The sequence below is a fragment of the Lepisosteus oculatus genome, chromosome 14 (genome assembly GCF_040954835.1).
Source record: "Lepisosteus oculatus isolate fLepOcu1 chromosome 14, fLepOcu1.hap2, whole genome shotgun sequence".
NCBI classification, from domain to species: Eukaryota; Metazoa; Chordata; class Actinopteri; order Semionotiformes; family Lepisosteidae; genus Lepisosteus; species Lepisosteus oculatus.
The window spans coordinates 11,461,624-11,477,099 of record NC_090709.1 but is presented as its reverse complement, the minus strand read 5'-3'; the positions used below and the strand labels follow the sequence as shown (position 1 = coordinate 11,477,099).

At 47.7% G+C, this 15,476-nt stretch overlaps 1 non-coding gene and 1 pseudogene across 1 annotated transcript; both read right to left on the bottom strand.

Moving 5' to 3' along the window:
- Positions 1-15,476, bottom strand: part of LOC138242769 (zinc finger protein 271-like) — a 735,173-nt pseudogene that overhangs the window by 353,665 nt on the left and 366,032 nt on the right.
- Positions 9,023-9,095, bottom strand: trnaa-cgc (transfer RNA alanine (anticodon CGC)). Its single transcript has one exon. It is a non-coding gene; the product is annotated as a tRNA-Ala (tRNA).

The window sequence follows — 15,476 nt, the reverse complement described above, 5'->3', positions numbered from 1 at the left end:
TCTAATCAAAGCTTGTTAAAAAATTATCTGATTATAGGACACACGAGTTTATAATCATACTCATTCCACTTTTTAACCCCGTATATATGCACAATATGAAACGTATATACACTAAATCTCACGTGTGACTCCCATAATATACATTTCTTTACGAAAATTAGGAACACTTACTACAATTATCAACCCCCCATGACGAGGCAATATTTCATACCTTTGTTTCTTTGTGGGTTCAAAGTTCTGTCCTGTCGTTTCACACGTAATGTTTTGGTAGTTATCTCAATTTTCCTTTGCAATTATCTCCAAGATCATCATCAACTTTTTGTAAAACGCTATGCACAACTGATATTTAAAGAAAGTCCTGTACCAAAACGTCTTTGTATGGAAAGACAACTTTTTTTCCTTACGTTAGTCGCTACACGCTTACTCTTAAAATCCATTCACCGCCTTTAAAAAAAAAGTTTCGTTTTTTATTGTGTTTCACTGACATTTCTGTCACAATTCTGAGGGACCCCAAATAAAATTCACTTGCCGGTATAAAGACGCCGGCGAGGATAAGACAGGTATCGAGCCACCTGCGTATCTAGCGGACGTTTGAAATAAAAAAAATGGCGTGTAATGTTGCGAAGGGCTACTGTTTTTTTTATAGTTTGTCGATTGTAAGGGACGTGGGCCGCGACAGAAATACTGGACGGGGTGGGAAAAGGTTTATTGATGGTTTATTGTACCGCAACGGTCACAATTGACTCACCAGCAAAGATGGCGCCGAGGCCACATCGGCTCCCTCCCGCCCTGCCTCGCACCGAAGCTCGAGCTGCGGAGCGCAACGCCAAACCGCCGGTCCACGGGCGCGGGCGCCGGACATAGACGTCATAAACCCTTCCGAGGCGCAGGAATTATAGATCACTGTAGTTTCTTCTGGTCCCGGGTTAGGGACAGTGTGCCCTCCGTGAGAGTCTTTTGAGGAAGCCAGTGTCTCATGGGTGTCCAGGCTTGGTACCATCTGTCCATCACAGGACACACAGACACACACACTCACACACCCTGGACAGGACACCAGTCCATCACAGGACACACACACACTCACTCACACACCCTGGACAGGACACCAGTCCATCACAGGACACACACACACTCACACACCCTGGACAGGACACCAGTCACTCACAGGACACACACACACACTCACACACCCTGAACAGGACACCAGTCCCTCACAGGACACTCAGACACACACACTCACACACCCTGGACAGGAACCAGTCCATCACATGACAAACACACATTCACTCACACACCCTGGACAGGACAGCACTCCATCACAGGACACACACACACCAGGGCCAGTTTTCCCAGAAGCCAATTAGCCCAAAAGCCTGTCTTTGGACCCGAAGAACACAGGGAGAACATGCAGACTCCACACAGACAGTCCCCCCCCCCCCGGGTCCAGACCCGAACCCGGAGCCCCCCCGCGCTGAACCCCTCCGTACAGACGGCCGCACACAGCTCCGTTGTTCCCGATTCCCGAGGTGATCTGTTAAAAGAAGCCGGTGTGTTGCCTCCAGGTGACATTTCCTACTGGAGTCAGGACAGGAGGCTCTTCTGTACACAGAAGGGGGTGGGGGTGGGGAACAAGCCGCCCAGCCCTGTGGTTGAAGCCGATACCCCGGCTTCTCTCCAGACACAGCTGGGTGAGCTCCTCCAGTCAGTACAGGGGGCTCTACTGTACACAGAGGGTGGCGGGGGTGTGGAACAACTCCTTTGTTCGGGGCCTTGGGGCATTCTTGTTGTGAAAGGCGCTATATAAAAAAAACTGAATTGAAATTGAATCTTACAGGTTTGGGTTTTTCAGAGATCTTGTCAGAGATCTTGTCTGACGTTCCCGTTTCAACAACGTAACGACACTCCTCACGTCCGAGAGCCGCCGGTCTGTGACGTAACATATCCTTACACAACCATGACGGTTTCATCATGGACAGCACGAAAGCCCGAAAAGTGGTTGACGTTTTAATTTGGCAACGCCACGATGGATCCCAGTTTTTTTTTTTATTTTGGAGGCCAAAAAGGACAAAAAAGGAAACGTCCGGAGTGGATCGATGGTCATCTCTGCAGTTGTTCTGATGTTCTGAAAAAACAAAACAAAAAAAAAACGTCTCGCTTGCCCGGTCGTGTAGTGTTTCCACACCCCATGCAAATCAACTTCTCTTCGCCCCCGGGGGCTCGTCGCCCGCCGCACCCCTCTCACGTGATAGGGGCTTCCCCCGGCTGTGACGTACTTACCCCACCCCCTTCGGCCAACGTCATACCGAAGGTCGCGCTTCGGGCCGCGGCGATGTTGACGGACTGTCTTGTAGTGTGAGAAGGGTTTAAATTTCGACTTAAGGAGTTGGCCATCGTTATATTTCGCGAGGTATCAATCGGGGGAAAAAAAACATTTATATTTATCAACCTACTAGTAATACTGGGTGGATGTCACGTTCCCCAAAGTTCAGTGCCTCTCTCTAATAAAGTAGAAACGTGACATTGAACTCCGTTCGAAACGGGAGAAATCACCAGGACACGATACAACTGACGTCCGGAAAAGAAAAAAAGAACTCCTATTCCCATTTGTAATGACCCCGTAGTGTTTTTCCCGGTGTGCGCTCATCTTTCGGAGACCCGTTTCTCTCTGGTGTTTTGCTGTTGGAATAAATGCCGAGGTGACCCTTCTGTGTGGAGTCTGCGTGTTCTCTCCAGCGGGTCGTTTCCTCCACCGCAGGGGCTGATCGAACCGGGGTCTCCCAATCGTCACAGAAGTGTGTGTCGTTTTGGGTGGTGGTGGGGGGGGGTGCATCGGGGATACTGCGCCCCGAGGGGATAACCTCTCACCTTACTCCGGACGAAGGGAGAAGACCTGTACCTTCACGAGTCCGGGTTGTGAAAACTTCTTCTGGCAGTTCAAAACGTTTCGAAGAGACTACAGCGCTACCCTGTTTTCCATTTCTATCGTGTATTATTATACAGTCATAAGTATCTGTACTGATCACAGATCCCCCTCTCACTACCAGGACTGAAGCCCAGTGCAGCACGAATAATAATAATAATTGATAAGTCTGGACTCTCCACTCAGAGCTCTTATCCGAAGGACGGCGCCTGTTTACAGTCCAGAGTCCCCCGTCACTATACTGGGGCATCAGGACCCACACAGACCGCAGGGTGAAAGCGCCCCCTGCTGGCCCCACTCACACCTCTCCCAGCAGCAACCTCAGTTTTTCCCAGGAGTCTCCCCTCCAGGTACTGACCAGGCTTCTACCTGCTGGGCTCCAGTGGGGAGGGGGCTGCTAGCTGGGAGCTGCAGGGTGAGATGGCTGCTGGGCAAACGATGGCTAAAGAGCTTCCTAGGACACCCTGGAGTTCGTGGTCAACTTCCTTCTCTTCAGACGGAGGTGGCTTGAAATCTGTCTCGTTTCAAGGAGTATTGGACACGATGCCCCCCCTGCTTTAGCCCCGCTAACTGGTGGCACGCCGACAACGAGGGCTCTTGGCCTCAATCCATCAACCACAAACTCTCCGGGATGAAAGAGAAAGACAGACTCTGTTCGTTCGTTTCGGGGGGGGGAGGGAAAAAACCAAAAGCTTTTTTTAAAAAACATTTTAATGATGCTTAACAAAAGAACAAAAATTACAATACAGATTAATGTCAAGGGACACCCCCCCCCCCATCTTACGATCATCACAGGACCTTAAAATAATACTTAATAATACAAGGTCATGCAGACGATCTGAGGACTCAGGTGGAGATAATGTGAAAGTTTTCCACAGTCCAGTCTGGGGTCCCTCAGCTTCAGTCCAGACTGGGGTCTGGGGTCCCTCAGCTTCAGTCCAGACTGGGGTCCCTCAGCTTCAGTCCAGACTGGGATCTGGAGTCCCTCAGCTCCGGTCCAGTCCAGTCTGGGGTCCCTCAGCTCCGGTCCAGTCCAGTCTGGGGCCCCTCAGCTCTGGTCCAGTCCAGTATGGGGCCCCTCAGCTCCAGTGCAATCCAGTCCAGTCTGGTGTCCCTCAGCTCCAGTGCAGCCCAGTCTGGGGTCCCTCAGCTTCAGTCCAGCACAGTCTGGGGTCCCTCAGCTTCGGTCCAGCACAGACTGGGGTCCCTCAGCTTCGGCCCAGCACAGACTGGGGTTCCTCAGCTTCGGTCCAGCACAGTCTGGGGTCCCTCAGCTTCAGTCCAGACTGGTGTCCCTCAGCTTCGGTCCAGCACAGACTGGGGTCTCTCAGCTTCGGTCCAGACTGGGGTCCCTCAGCTTCAGTCCAGCACAGTCTGGGGTCCCTTAGCTTTGGTCCAGTCCAGTCTGGGGTCCCTCAGCTTCGGTCCAGCACAGCCTGGGGCCCCTCAGCTCCAGTCCAGTCCAGTCTAGGGCCCCTCAGCTTTGGTCCAGCACAGTCTGGAGTCCCTCAGCTTCGGTCCAGCACAGACTGGGGTCCCTCAGCTTTGGCCCAGCACAGACTGGGGTCCCTCAGCTTCGGTCCAGCACAGACTGGGGTCCCTCAGCTCCAGTCCAGTCCAGTCTGGTGTCTCTCAGCTCCGGTCCAGTGCAGTCTGGGGTCCCTCAGCTTCGGTCCAGCACAGTCTGGGGTCCCTTGGCTCCAGTCCAGTCCAGTCTGGTGTCCCTCAGCTCCAGTCCAGTCCAGTCCAGTCCAGTCCTTGGTGGGGAAGGCGACTCCGATCTTAGCTGGCACAGAACCAGGAAAGGAACCTGGAAAGAATATTGTTATTGCAGGTGTGAGGGACACAGACACGGACATCACCATGACATCAAACAGCAAGAGGAGACTCCTCCTTGAATCACAGACACGACCGGGCGGCGTCCCCCTGTCTGCTCACCTGCACCTCCTCTTCTTCTTCTTGTCTTTCCCGGCAGCCTGCTCCTCCTCTCCCTCGCTCTTCCTCTCCTGACACACGGTCTCCGCCGCCTCCATCGGCTCGTCCTTATCATCTGTCTCCACCGACATGCAGCTCAGGGACTTTAAAAAGACGCACCAGCACTTCTGAAGCAGAGACAGGAGAGTCACGTTAAGAGTCGGACTGGACACTCCAGGACATGAACACTGCACTGAGAGAGAGAGGGGTTCATACAGACACACTGACTGGACACTCCAGTACATGAACACTGCACTGAGAGAGAGAGGGGTTCATACACACACACTGACTGGACACTGGACAGGAGTAAAGAGAGGATCAGAGCATTACCCACCTTCTTTTTCTTCTGTCTCACAGGAGGTGGTGATTGGACCTCCTCCAGCTGGAGTCCGAGGAGGGAGAGAGGGGGCAGGAGAGGGACAGCACAGGGAGAGAAAGAGAGAGACAGGTGAGTCAAGTGTCACAAGAGTACAGAGACTCTGCTGAGATCACACTCGCAGTGAGTGAGCCTGGGTGTAGCCCACTAATACTGACCCACTGTACACCATAGGACAGAGAAGAGGAGGAGGAGAGAGACACACTGCCTGGACACCACAGGACAGAGAGGAGGAGGAGAGAGACACACTGACTGGACACCACAGCACAGAGAGAAGGAGGAGAGAGACACTGACAGACAGGGCTGACAAGACAGACAAGATGGCGAAACTCCACCACAGACAGGACAGGAGGCAGGGTGGGACCAGCACTGACCTTCTTCCTCTCTCCTGCCGGAGGAGCTGTCTCCACCTCCTCTTCCTCCTGCAAGTCAAGAGACAGGCTGAGAGAGAGACGGGCTGGTGGGACATCGGCGAACAGAGCTGAAGGCAGAGAGCCGGGGAGACAGGCCCAGCTGGGACAACGCAAGACAGACAGAGAGACAGACAGAAAGGAAGGAGAGAGAGACACAAAGATGAAGGCACAGAAAGACAGCAGGCAAAGAGAAAGATTGAGATTGAGGGACAAACAAACCGAGAGAGAGAGCGGAAGGAGAGAGAGAGAGGAAGGAGAGAGAAGGACAGAGAGACTGACAGACGGGGCTGAAAGAGAGAGAGACAGAGAGGCAGGGACAGACAGACAGCAGGACGAGAGAGAGACAGAGATCGAGGGACAATAATTTGGTTTCGAAATTTATTCTGAAAATATACAATCATTCACTCCTGAAAAATATCGAGTTCAAATTATACATTATGTACAATATTGTAATCAACATATGGCTAATCATCAAAAAAAAAAAAAAAAACTGTACTGGGGGACACAGCTGGCTGTGCTGTTCTGGACAGAACACACTGAGGTCCAGTTTCCACCTCCTGCAGGATCAAACAGCACCTCCACTGGCTCTCCAGTGAACAGAGGGACAGACAGAGAGGCTTCAGGCTGCAGGGTGACATTGTCTCTGTGAGCTGAAAGACAATCAGGACAGAGGATGATATAAGAACACACTCTGTCAAGAATATAGAGCCCTCTAGTGATCCTACTGTAGACCTGCTCACCACCCACAGTTACGATCACAGTGCTGATACTGCTTTCATTAAGGTCCCTCACTGTGTAGTTGCCCTGATCAGCTGGAGTGAGGGAGCGGAGTGTCAGAGAGCTGTTCTGCACTGACACTCACTGTTCGTACCTGGGGCCAGGGAGCCCTGCGCTGCTCAGTAAGACTATACGATTCTGGACAGATCGTGCAGGATCAAACAGCACCTCCACTGGACCAGCAGTGTGGAGGGGGGAGACAGAGAGGCACCAGGCTGCAGGCTGTGGACTTCTGAGTGAGCTGAAAAGGGACAGGTAGAAACATGTTGAATATTTAGTTTTACAACAATACCTTGAGTTTGGACTGCGATCAGCTTCATTTTGTATTTCAGCTGTGAAAATGCAATTTCAAAAATGCACGCCACAGTCATGTTAGGTTCAAGTTACAGTTGCATCACAACTCAATACATTTGCAATTCACTTCTGAGATAATTGTTCCTGGTGTTTGTGTTGTGTATGCCTTGCAATGGAGGGGTGAGAAATAATGGACTTATTACATTATAATGAATAATAATTGCTTACACTTATATAGTGCTTTTCTGGACACTCCACTCAAAGCGCTTTGCAGGACATGGGGACTCCCCTCCACCACCACCAATGTGCAGCATCCACCTGGATGATGGGACGGCAGCCATAGTGCACCAGAACGCTCCCCACACACCAGCTATGAGTGGGGAGGAGAGCAGAGTAATGAAGCCAATTCATAAATGGGGGTTATTAGGAGGCCATGATTGGTAAGGGTCAATGGGAAATTTGGCCAGGACACTGGGGTAAAACCCCTACTCTTTTCGAGAAACACCCCGGGATTTTTAATGACCACAGAGAGTCAGGACCTCGGTTTTACGTCTCATCTGAAGGACGGCACCTGTTTACAGTTTTTCCAGTGTCCCCGTCACTATACTGGGGCATTAGGACCCACATGGACCACAGGGTGAGAGTTCCCCCTGCTGGCCCCACTAACACCTCTTCCAGCAGCAACCTTAGTTATTATTGTGAAGAATGAAAGAATATTAGGAACATGAAAAGGTTGAATGTTTTAAATGCGTTTTTTTACTGAAACATCCGCTACAGAGATGCGCACACACGTCATTACAAACGCACACCTGCACAGAGACGTCCTCAAGCGCCTTGTTCACAATTATGGGCTCCAATAGGAACAAAAAACGCCAGCCTGACAACTCGAGCATTCAAACCAAGAACCCAACACGTACTTACGTTGGCAGCCTGTGCAGAAAAGCAGAAAGAACCACAAGCCTTCTCTATTGGGAGGAAAAACACACACTCCCTCTCTCACACTCCTGATTTCCTTAAATAGCTCATTCTTCATCTCTGGCTCCTACATACAGTATAGCAGCGCTCAGTCTGCTTTGAATAAGCCATAAATCTAAGATTTGTTTTATCTGTTCCTCTTGTCTAGGCCTAGAGCTGCTTTTCATAAAAGAGCTGTTTGCATAAATAGCTAGGGTTACAGCTGAAGACACCAGCTTCATCCCCCAGTGTGTTATACGTTGGGAGCAAGAGAAGAGGGCCAGGCCGTGCCTTTTCATAGATTTTTCTTCTGAAAAGTCAGTTTCTCAGAGGCAGATTTAGCCCCTCATGCATTGTAGAGAGATAGACACGCACGCGCGCGCACAGTTAGAGCTGCACCCTCACACAGAGTCAGACCCGCACAGACACGTCCTCTTGTTTAAACAAATACACAAACCTGACGGCGCTCACAATGATCCAGACACACACACACACACACACACACGACATCAGTAGTCACTCTCGCACACTGGACCCCAGCTCAGTCCTCACCTCCAGCTCCTGCAAACCGCTTCGAACAAACTGCATTAAGAAAATTAGGTTGCGTTCCGGTAGCAGGCCATCCTGGGCACCAGTGTGAGTTACACACTCATTTGTAAAAGCCCTTCCGCATCGTCGGGCATGCGTCACAGTGCTGGACCTGGGGTGTGGGTGCTGTCTGTGTGGAGTTTGCATGTTCTCTACCTGGTCTGTGGGGGTTTCCTCCAGGTGCTCCAGTTTCCCACAGTCCAGGGACAGGCTGCCACTTTCACTGGGCAGTGCACCGTCACCGTGGCAGCATGGCGGGTCGGATCTGATTTCAGTCTTTATTTCCTTTTTTAGAGATCCTGTAACCAGGACCTGTTCACTGCCACGACGGACACAAGGAACAATAAAGCCGAAGTCTTGTTTCCCACAAGAAACAACAAAACCGAAGTATTGTTCGATGTGCCGGTACAAACTTTTAGGTTATATAGTCCTTCCTTGCTGCTTCAGACGTCATTCGGTGTTATGGTAAGGGGGGGGGGGTCGTGGTATTTGGCCAGTTAAGAGACCCTGGCCAAATGGTCAGTTTAAGATTATGCCCCCTCGCATCTGGAATCCTTATCAGTTAACCCCCTTTCCTGCCATAAACCCCTGTTGCTTAGAAGTCTAATTTTCAGGCAGAACTGACTTAAGTTAACCCTATTTACATCTTGTCTCTTACTTCAGCCCTCTTCCATTTGCTAGTTAAAAGTTGTACAACCCATTTGTATGCGACAGAAGAAGCCGGTCTGTTTCCGCCCGGTTTCGAACCGAGGGCCTTTCGCATGCGAGGCGAACATGATAACCACTACACTACAGAAACAGTGGTAAGACGTGCCCAGCGGCCCAGTGCTGAGCTTCGCCAATGCGTTTCAGCTGCTTCCAGTGCCTTTATTGGAGTGCGCTGATGGACCGTGCTCTCTCTCCAGAGACCAGCACGCCTGTCATGGATGGAGCAGGAAAGGCGGCGCCACATTCTACAGCCCTCTCCACGCAATCGACGAAATCGGGCTACTGAAGTGGAGAAAATCGCCTCTCCAGAAAGTGCAAATATCATCTTGGAGAGTATAAATCCTATTGCCGAAGGTCAGCCCTGTCTACCAGAGTAACCCTCCCACCTCCTGCAGCGATGATCAGCTCGTCTCACACGCGAGAAGTCTTCTGTTGGAAACAAGCGCCTCCTCTTCTCGCGCGTTTTGCACGTTCAAGTGGTTTTAATGCGGCTCCTTCGTACACGGTGCTGATCTTTTGGAAAGCAGGAGGCAAAACTGACACATTCCCATACCGGGAGTATGGAGTTTTCAACCCGGGGCGCCTGGGAGAAAACCAGGAATCCTAACCGCTAGACCATATGGGAGCACACAACCCCGCTGTTCCGGGCATCATGCAAGCAAACTACATAAATATGAGAAAACACGCAAGAGAGTTGTCACTCAGAGTGTCGAAGGGTAGATGTATACTGGGGCTCAGTTGAAATGCAACGTCAGGACTTTTCCGAATTATGTCACACGAAGAGAGCACAGCCTTTTCCGCCCTGCCATGTGTGTATCGGTAACTTGCCGTGATCGTATAGAGGTCAGTACTTTGCGTTGTGGCCGTCCTGATGTACCCCGGTCTCCCGCGTGACAGGTGGGGATACTCGCCACTATACTAACGAGGAAGACATCGCTCTCTGCTTAGTGTGCAAAACACTTACTTGCAGCATTGTGGGTGCTGTGGTTTAAATGCTATTGGTTTGTGAACAGAATACCCCTATCCCAGTGCATTGTGCCACATTAAATAAAAGCACGAGAAAAAGAGATTCAGAATGCAAAGCTGTGTCAGTGTTCTGTGTAAAAAATCGGTTTGAACATCATGGGAGCTGTTTTTAAAAAGCTGCTGAGTAAAGAATATTTTAATATTCCTGCTGTCAGTAGTATTGTGAATATAGTTGACTCTTACCTGAATGAAAACAGGACATAAAGGAAGGGTTTCAGAATTCAGACAAAGCTTTATTCCCCTGCTTACAGTCTGAGTAATTGGAGACTGCGCTATTCTTTTGCCTATGGTCATATACAAGTTTTTCGCATGAAGCCGTATTGAACAGTATTTGTCGCGTTGTGAACTTGTGTATACAGCGGTCCCCCGGGTTCCAGTTAGTGCGTAATTACGCATCGATGAAAAACCGGAGGTTTAAAAAAAGATCATTAGCTCACTGATACTTTGATGTAGAGGCTGTGGATATATCCACATGTCGTGGTCTTTAAAATGCATTTGGTTTGAAGGCGTTCTGTGCTTCCGTTGCGAAGATATGGACAAAAGAATATTCGCAATCGGGCTACTGAAGTGGAGAAAATCGCCTCTCCAGAAAGTGCAAATATCATAGAGGTAGAGGTAGGGAGAGAGGAGGAGTACAAATTCAAGCAGAGGCCTGAGTGGAGCACTGTCGTATGGCCCTGACATCAATCCCTCAACTCTCTGCATAAAGCAGTGTCTTATGGCCATGACATCCCACCGCCACCACTCTCAATGGAAAGCACTGTCGTATAACCATGACATCCCACCTCCACCGCTCTCTGCGAAAAGCAGTATCGTCAGGCCCTGACATCCCACCCCCACCACTCTCTGCATAAAGAAGTGTCGTATGGCCCTGACGCCCACCCCTCCACTCTCTGCGTTAAGCTGTGTTGTCAGGCCCTGACATCCCACCTCCTCCATTCTCTGTGTAAAGCAGTGTCATATGGCCCTGACATCCCGACCCCGCCACTCTCTGTGTAAAGCAGTGTCATATGGCCCTGACATCCCACCCCCACCACTCTCTGCGGAAAGCACTGTCATATAGCCCTGACACCCACCCCTCCACTCTTTGAATAAAGCAGTGTCGTCAAGCCCTGACATCCCACCCCCGCCATTCTCTACGTAAAGAAGTGTCATATGGCCCTGACACCCACCCCTCCACTCTCTGCGTTAAGCTGTGTTGTCAGGCCCTGACATCCCACCCCCGCCACTCTCTGTGTAAAGCAGTGTCATATGGCCCTGACACCAATCCCTCCACTCTCTACGTAAAGTGTTGTATGGCCCTGACACCCACCCATCCACTCTCTGCGTTAAGCTGTGTTGTCAGGCCCTGACATCCCACCTCCGCCACTCTCTGTGTAAAGCACTGTCGTATGGTCCTGACATCACACCCCCACCACTCTCTGCATGAAGCACAGTCATATAGCCCTGACGACCACCCCTCCATTCTTTGCATAAAGCAGTGACGTCAAGCCCTGACATCCCACCTCCGCCACTCTCTACGTTAACCCCTGTTAACTCGCTTGCTGAATGATCTCTCAAGAAATCCCTGGTGAGATTCAACAGGTGTTTTCTTCAACAGCCACTAAAAGTCTGATGACCTTCTCTGGATTTCCTGAATATGATGTAAAATTAGTTCAAATCATTTGGTAGTTAACAGAACAAAATGCTTTGGAGGTACATTTAAAACAGCAGAGCAACACTGTAGCACTTCGTGTGTGACTGAATTTAATTGTGTAAACCTGGCTCTCTATGAACACGAGCAAAGAGTTCTCACTCAACAGAAGATTGCGATGTGAGCACAATAATATAAGATATCTAGTGATGCCAGGGATTGAACTCAGAACTTCATACATGAAAAGCATGCACTTTACCACTGAACTACATCCCCTATGGCACAGATGGTGGAACTGACTTAAAGATGTGCATATGTTCACTGACCACAATCCACCCTTCATGAATAATTGAAATGAATAATTTATTTTTATATCCAGTCACATGGGCGACGGTGGTTGATTCTTCAACGGGGGAGAGCGTTTTTCTTCCTCCTTACTCGACTGTCTTTCAATTATGTTTTCTTTGAAATCTTTTTGCATCTTTTAAGTGCTTGCGATTAAATTACGCATAGAAAAACAGCAGTACAGTTGATGTTCATGGACCGATGCACACAACTCCAGTGATAAAGCCCTGTCTGTAAATATTGTAGAAGAACGTTAAAGGGCGAAACAACGCTCCAACCACGGGAATGGTAACAAGAAGGATCGTGTTCTTATTTAATATGTGCTTTTGAATTGCCTTGTCAATACACACAGGCTTTAGAGATGGACAAATAATTTACAGTGGTGTTTGTAAACAAAGATGGAACATGTTTTTTTCTATACCAGGAAGAAAGGAGCAGACTCTTAAACTTTAAGAGACAGAAACAACACCTCATCACAGCTAACACTAATTAAAACAACATCACAACAGAAGAGTGAAGCCTTGAGTGAATCAAATTAGTTTTCATTGGTCGTCTGTGTCTTCATAACTTTGTAGGTGAGAGAGAGGATTGCTAAAATGTGCGGGTGCTTCTTAGAAGTGTGTTGGTTGTACAGGTGACTTCCAAATAATTGAGCCGGGTTTTAATCCCGGCCAGTGCATCCCCAAAACTTTTCAAGATAATCTGTTATCCGGTAGCACATCTCCTGAAACTAACATTCGAGGTAGGAAGCGTGCTCTTAAACACCAAAACACTCAAAAAGGAAGAAGCAGATCTCTGTACACAAGACAGTAGTGCGATATTAGAATTTCTGAGTTCTTGATGGATTCAGGCTCCTTCTCAGAGGTCCTTGCTCGCCAAATAACTTTACATCTGAGGAAGAGCACCACGGAAAAAAAACCCAACTCAACAAGCGAGCGTGTTGGTTGCTCTTGCTCTTAATGCAAGGAGCTGTTTTTTTTTCCTCGCAATAATCATTATTAACCAAAAACAGCAGCACAGGTAAGTCGCATTTGTGATTATGTCACTTCTCTGCTTCAGCAAGGTCAATAAAAGACTCTGAAAGTAGTAAAGCAAAACTGAACTCAAAATCATATTAGGAATTCTGAGCGATATCTCCATACAGGTAATCCAATAAGAACGTTGAAATATTTGAATATAATCTCTCTATATATTTCGCTGCTTTTTACCCGGAGTAAAACTATTGGATTGAAGGAATGCTAACCGCTGGGTTAAAATGTATAGTTGTTATTTGGAGAAATCTGTAAACTCGTGATCTTATATGTTTTAAAAGACAGCACAGGGAAAAACGACAGTGCTGATTATTTTCCAGAGACAGAGCACTGATGACCTCTCCGAGCTGATTGATAAAGCCCACCCAGTGGATAGTCTAGCAGAACGTCAAAGAACATTCACCTTTGTATCCAAAGAAACGACAGGAACAACATCAGGAAGCACAATCAATTCCCCTTTTAAATCTTTCCTGTAAGGTATGCTATGTGAATCCATGAAGTTAATCCTCTGATCTCTTTTGATCACGAACAAAGTATTTCTGATGGAGCGCTATGTTCAAAGATTTAATAAGCTTTACCCCTGCCAACGATTCGGCGTGAAGAATTAAAAGTTTCACAGACAAAAGCAGCTCACCACCACAGCCAATATTAAATGTACTTGCCGGTACACTATCATGTGCACTGCCTCAAAAGTGATCTCGGCAGACGTTGTTCCCTACATAAAGCTGAACGTGCCAAAGAGAATTTCTGTTGAGAAAACAAAATATTTTTTCTGCCTTGATGTTAAGCCTGTCTTTTAGAAAGTCTATCTCTAAACACCTCCCGCAGCCTAACAAAAAGCGCTTTTACTGATTGTATTGCAGGTCTTAAAACATTAATATTTGGCAGCAGTGGAATTCAAACCCACGCCCCCAGAGAGACTGGAGCCTAAATCCAGTACCTTAGACCACTCAGCCACGCTACCTTCCTCCATACCCATCTTCCTCACATTGCTGGCTTGGACTAGGGGGGGCTTCAGCTCTTGTCGTCAGATCTAATGATATCATGACATGTGGAAGTGACTGCACCTTCATCTTCCGAGATGCTTTCAATAGCACAAATGCTACTTTCACCGGCACAGACATAGCAATAACGAAAGAGGTGGGTTTCATACTTTGTGCTGTTTGTAGGGGTGCAACTCTACGGTGATCTGCTGACTTGAAGAGCAAAAATCAAAATCCTCTGCTATTACTGTTGCTTTTTTTATAGTTTCTTCAAATCCTTCATTTGAACGTAGATTTTGAAGGATATTGATGATAATACCACATAAATTGTGGTTTTCTTGTGATCGCCAATTTTATTCAAATACCAGTCTTTTTTACAGTTCCTTGCATGTTTCACAAGGTATAATAGCCCCCTTCGCATCCTCAGCTAACATATTTTAAAATTACAATAGCTTATACAGCATGCATGTTTACATTTATATTAAAATTAAAGTAAATATACAAGAATACATACAGTGCTAACCCAATAATTCTTGTCAGGTTCTCCAACAAATCTGCGTTGTTATTTTAACATGTTTCAGCTGAGGGTGCAACAGGAGTAAAAATGAATTTTCCCGCCAGCCATTCAAAGACCAAATTCCATGAATGAACATTATTTTCTCAGATGTTGCCGGAATTGGACTTTGCCGGTGGTATTGAATTATGTCCACAACTGTTGTAGTAGTTCCTTCTTGAAATTCGACACGTGCAAAGCACTCGTAATATCATAGATGTTAAAGTTCGCTGAGTCTATTCGAGTCATGGTGTGTATCCCTGCCTATCATTGGGAGACGGGTAGCTTTTTTACACTCAGATTCCAATCTTCAATGCTTTGTGTGAGAGCTTACATAACTTTTATTTTCTCACAATTTCTGACGATTGTTCCAAAGGGGCACCCTGTCAATTCCGAATACTTTTCAAAAATCTGCCTGCATGTTTGATTATTGTCATTTCATTTAGAAAAAGTTCAATATTGATCATAACTAAAGAAAATAATGATCACGAACAAAAAAGGGATAAAGATGCAAGTCGATCTTGAATCAGAGCTGGGTGAAACGGGCTTCTGTTCTGATATGGTTGTATGAGAAACAGGAGGAATCGCCAATCTCCTATAGAACATGAGTTGAATCAGGAGTGAGACATTTAGTATACTCGTGCATATGTCAACGCCTGACCTACATCGTAAAACTAACATTAAGTTGTCAGAGACATTCATTTATATACAAACAAGAGACAGACCAAGTAATAATTCTACATTAGTTCAGGTGGGTAAACCTGAACTAACTAACTAATAAACCTTTTAATAATTCTACATTAACGTGTCCTACATTGATCAGACTAATTGACATGGTCTGATTCAGAGCCTGTGCAGTTCGTGCTAATTACAACAAGGACAGTTCTGATCCCTCATCACC